Source organism: Malaclemys terrapin, chromosome 2, assembly GCF_027887155.1.
Source record: "Malaclemys terrapin pileata isolate rMalTer1 chromosome 2, rMalTer1.hap1, whole genome shotgun sequence".
NCBI classification, from domain to species: domain Eukaryota; kingdom Metazoa; phylum Chordata; order Testudines; family Emydidae; genus Malaclemys; species Malaclemys terrapin.
Genome location: NC_071506.1, coordinates 246,230,941 through 246,236,940, shown reverse-complemented (window position 1 = coordinate 246,236,940; position 6,000 = coordinate 246,230,941).

The window sequence follows — 6,000 nt, the reverse complement described above, 5'->3', positions numbered from 1 at the left end:
TTTATTTTCTGTTTCCGTTAAATCAGTTTCTTTCTTTTTATGTGCATCATCCTTGCATCCTCAGAACAACACCTTCATTAAAAAACTTTTTTGTGTTTTGTTTTTTGCTGCTGAACTGTAGATTCTCTCTACCAATTAATGGCAATATGTATGGTTTGTTTTATTCATCTGCATACATCTCTACCCTGTTTCCCCGAAAATAAGACATCCTCCGAAAATAAGGCCTACTTACAGTTTTGCCTCTCGTAATATAAGGCATCCCCCCGATAATAAGACCTCCCCGATAATAAGGCATCCACCGATAATAAGGCATTTTTCATTTCTGAAAAATAAGACATCCCCTGAAAATAAGACCTAGCGCATCTTTGGGAGCAAAAATTAATATAAGACACTGTCTTATTTTCGGGGAAACAGGGTATAATAAACTAATGAGCTAAAACTTAAAATGTAAATCCTGAAGAGATCGCCAACTGTCCAAGGAAGACAGACTATCCTTGTTGAGGATTCAATACTCAGAAGAATTGAAAGAACATTCTACAAGGGACAGGTGGATAAAAGGATGGTGTGCTTCCTGGATCCAAGACAAGTACCATCACTCTAAGATTGGATAGGCTTCTGAAGTCAACGGGCAAGGATGCATTGGTGATGGTTCATATAAGTACTAATGATACTGTGTTGTGGGATAGCTCACAGATAATAGATTACTTCAGGGAACTAGGAAGCGTGCTGAACAAGAAGAATGTCCAAGCAAACTTCTCAGACATCCTTCCTGTCCCAACAGCAAAGGAAGACAGAAGGCAGAAGATTCTGGAAGTGAACTGATGGTTTGGTAAGTGGTGGAGGATTTTGGTTTTGTGGAACATTGGTCCACCCTCTATGTGGAGAGGGGACTGTGAAGTTGGATTGTCTCCACTTCAGCAGAATGGGAACCAATTTCCTCGGGGAGTCTGGCTAGAGTAGTCATGAGGGTGTTAAACTAATAACAAAATGGGAGGGTAAAAAGAGGAAAGATAGGAGCACTCATTTAGCACAATATCAAGATATTGAGAACAAAATTAATCATGGAACCAAAGGACATGTAAAGAAGAAATTCTTGAATTGCTGATAAACCAATGCTAGGAGCCTGGGTAAAAAAACAAGAGGAATTGGAATTGCTCATTTATGAGCATAAATTTGATCCAGTTGATATTTACTGAAACCCAGTGGAATGTTAAAATCAGTGGTTATAAACTATTTAGAAAGGATCGAGTGGGCAAAAAGGGAATGATAGTAGCACTCTATATCAAAAATGGCATTACTTATTTTTGAGTTACTGACAACTTTGAAGAAAATGATCTTGAATCATTACGGATGAAGGTCCTAACCTTGATAAACCACAAGATGGGGTATAAGTTGGTGACTACTACAGACCGTCAAATTGCACTAGCAAGCAGGGTGACTGGCTCCTTAAGCACCTATATATAGCATGTAGGAAAAAACCCTGCATGACTATGGGGCACTTCAGTTTGAGTGACACAAGCTGGAGGTCTCATGATGCCAGTACTAAAACATCTTCTGAATTTCCAGATATGATAGATGACAATTTCCTAACCCAAAACATGTTACGTCCAACATGCAGGAATTATATACACCTCTCCCCCTATATAACGCTGTCCTTGGGAGCCAAAAAATCTTACTGTGTTTATAGGTGAAACCGCATTACATCGAACTTGCTTTAATCTGCCAGAGTGCGCAGCCCCCCCCTCCCCGGAGCACTGCTTGACAGATAGAGGACTTGATCACAGAACTAAACATTAATGGTAATTTAGGTGCAAGTGATTATGACAATTACATTTTTAATGTGCAAACAGAATAAAGTCCAAACCAGTAACATAAAAGGCCATTTCCACAAAGCTGAACACAATTATGAGTCAATTCAGCCGGGCTGAATTTAATCAGAAAAATATGTATGATCATTGGGAATTATTTAAGAACATTTACTAGATGCCCAAAATGCCACAATCCCCCCAAAAAGAAAGAAAGCCATACTGGTTAAAAAACTAACCCGGTTTAGAGGAGAAGTGAAGGCAGCTATAAAAAAATAATGTATAACAAATGGAAGAAAGGGGAGTTGATAGTCATGAATATAAATCAAAAGTTATGAACTGTAGAAAATTGATAAGGGAAACAAGGGTCACAAAGAAATAAGGCCAAAAGAGGTAAAGATAATAAGAAGGTGTTTTAAAAGTTTATTAGGAACAAAAAGAATCCTAACAATGGTATTGGTATTCTACTAGATGGAAACGGAAGAATTATCTATAATAATGCAGAAAAGGCAGAAGTATTTAATAAATATTTCTGTTCTGTAGTCAGGAGAAACAGATGATGTAGTGCTATTATATAATGATGACACCCTTTCCATTCCACTAGTATCTCTGGACGATGTTAAGCAGCAGCTACTAAAGTTAAGTATCAGAGGAGTAGCCATGTTAGTCTGGATCTGTAAAAAGCAACAGAGTCCTGTGGCACCTTATAGACTAACAGACGTATTGGAGCATAAGCTTTCGTGGGTGAATATCCACTCTCTACTAAAGTTAGGTATTTTTAAATCAGCAGGTCCAGAAAACTTGCATTTAAAAGAGATGGCTGGACCATAAATGTTGATTTTCAGTAAGTCTTGAAGCACTGGGGAAGTTCCAGATTACCAGAAGAAAGCTAATGTTTAAATTTACTTTAAAAGCGTAAATGGGAATGACCCAGATAATTATAGACCTACTAGTCTGTCATTGATACCAGACAAAATAATGGAGTGGTTGATATGGGATTTGATTAATAAAGAATTCAAGGAGAGTAATATAATTAATGTCAATTTGCATGGGTTTATGGAAAACAGATCCTGTGAAAGTAACCTCTCTTTTCTTGGTAAGATTCCAAGTTTAGTTGATAAAAGTAATAGTGTTGATGTAATTTACTTGGACTTCTGTAAGGCATTTGACTTGGTACCACATAACATTTAGATTAAAAAACTAGAACGGTACAAGATTAATATGGCACACATTAAATGGATTAAAAACTGGCTAACTGGTCTCAAAATGTAATTGTAAATGGGGTATCAGCACCATAAAGCAAGTTTGTTTGTTTCTAGTGGGGGCCTGCACACATCAGGTCATGGTCCTATGCTATTTAACATTTTTATCAATAATAGGGAACAAAACATAAAACCATCCCGGATAAAGTTGCTAAATGACTCAAAGATTGGGTGAGTGGTAAATAACGAAGACCACATGTCTGTGATACAGAGCGATCTGAACCACTTATGCTGCATGCAAACAATATACATTTTAATAAGGCCAACCATAAAGTTATACATTTAGCAACAAAGAACGTAGGCCATAGTTACAGGATGTAGGACTCTATCCTAGGAAGCAATGACTCTTGAAGAAGAGTTAGGAGTCATAGTGGATAATCAGATGAATACAAGCTCCTGTTACAATATTGTGGCCAAAAGGGTTAATATAATTTTTGAATGTATAAACAGGGAAATCTTGAATAGGATCACGGAGGCTATATTACGCCTGTGTTTGGCACTGGTGTAACCACTGTTGAAATACTATGACTGGTTCTATGTCCACAATTCAAGAAGGATGTTAATAAACTGGAGAGGGTTCCAAGAAGAGCCACACGAATGATTAAAGGATTAGAAAGCATGTCTTATAGTGATAGACTCAAGGAGCTCAATTTATTTGTCTGTCTCATCTGTTTATCTGTCACTCAGGAGAAGGCTAGGTAGTGACTAGATCACAGTTTATAAATACACGTGGAACAAATATTTGATAATGCATTCTTCAGTTTAGCAGCGAAAGCTATAATATAATTCTATGGCTGGAAGAGAAAGCTAGACAAATTCAGACTTCAAATAAAACATAATTTTTAAAACAATTTAATTAACCATTGGATCAATTTACCAAGGGTCGTATTGGGTTCTCCACCACTGGCAATTTTAAAATTAAGATTGGATATTTTTCTAAAAGTTATGTTCTAGTAATTATTCTGCAGAAGTTCTAATGCCTGTGTTATACAGAAGGTCAGATTAGATGACCACAATGGTCCCTTCTGGCCTTTGAAGCTGAGTGATATCTTTACAGAACAGACTACAACCTTGTGACTAGATGTAAATTTAAAAAAAACATTCCTACCCACAGCTTTTATTTGATCCTTAAAAGCAGCTTGGGCTCTACCAGCAAGTTACACACTCAAATAACAAATGGTGGGCACATTCCTTCAAACAGTGATTGGTATACAATAATCTGTACCTTATCACTGGTTGCTTCTTACAACCAAGTATCATTATGTCAGTTTTGGGTGAATTGAGCCTCAATCAGTTTACTTGCAGTCTTGCCCCAATCTCATCCACACATTGGGAAAGAGAGTCGCCTTCACTCTTTGGATAACTATTCCAGAATAAATCCAGATATGGACTCTCTTAATCTGGAATTAGTTTACTCCACTTAGGGTACATCTACACTACAGGGGGGAGTCGATTTAAGATACGCAAATTCAGCTATGTGAATAGCGTAGCTGAATTCGACGTATCGCAGCCGACTTACCCCGCTGTGAGGACGGCGGCAAAATCGACTTCTGCGGCTTTCTGTCGGTGGCGCTTACTCCCACCTCCGCTGGTGGAGTAAGAGCGCCAATTAGGGGATCGATTGTCGCGTCCCGACGGGGAGAGGTCGATTTCTACCCGCCGATTCAGGCGGGTAGTGTAGACCTAGACTTTGAAAGTGCCTTAAGATAAACCAGAAAAAGGCACTCTTATTGTGGAATAATAGTGTTCACACAGGGAAGTATTCCAGAATAGATATTCTGCTTTAAATTCACACCCTATCTTATTCTGGAATAACTTTCGAATGTACACAAACCCTAACAGAAAGCAATGGGCAACCTTTTATCTTTCTCCATCCACAGCTGCCAAACTCCTCCCATGCTCTTTCCCATAATCCCTCCAAAACAGGTCTCCAAGTCTAGGCCATGTCTGCTTTTCACTTTTATCAGACCACAGTTAACACTGAAGCCCAATTATCACAATTTGAACTGCTGTATGATAGCCCTGCTGATTATTTTAGTAGAAATGTCCCGCTTTCGGGGGGGGTGAGCTATGGGACAAGCATGGGCAGATTACCATCTCTTCCCTCCTTTGGCCCCAGACAGCCAGAGTACATAGAATAGTAGGCCACAAGTCCCCACAGCAATACGACCTGCAGCAATAGCTCTGTGATGTGGTAGCTGCTCCTGCTTGTCTCTGGGGTGGTTAAATCAGCCCTTTTCAAGGCACCCTGTCACCCAATCATGGCTATTCTGGGCTGGCAGGAGACCTCTGCTCCAATGTCTGGGGAGTAAGTCCTTCCTCCTAAGGCCTGGGCAGGGAGCCTGGGTACAGGGAGGAACAAGGTCCCAGCCTGCCCATGGACTAGGACCCTATACAAACTCAGAAAAGACAGCACCTGCCTCAAACAGATAACAATCTAAGTATGAGACAACGGATGGACAGACAGACTGATAGGGTAGTACAAGGAAATAGGACAATATTGGTCAGCAAGGCTGTGGTCTCAGTATACCAGGAGCCATATCGTTATCAAGTTTTTCAGAAGCATCACAGCAAAATATAATTTTTAAGAAGGGGTTTAAAGGAGGATAATGAATTAGTTTTATGGACACTTATGGGGAACTCCTTCCAAGTGTGAGGGGCAATATGATAAGTGAGCAATGGAGATGGCAGGAATTGACCTTTTGACACTAAATAAAAGATGTCAGGGCTGTGAAGGGCCTTGAACATGAAGTTTGTTTGACATGATACAGAAGAGGGAGCCCATGGAAGGATGCAAAGAGTGGGGTGACGTGGCCAAAGTGACAAGCTAGGACAATGATCTTTGCAACGGCATTCAGAATGGATGGGGAGGGGGTAGGGGGAAGTGCAAGATTGTTTTTGTCAACGCCAAAGAGAAAGATGTTGCAATAACC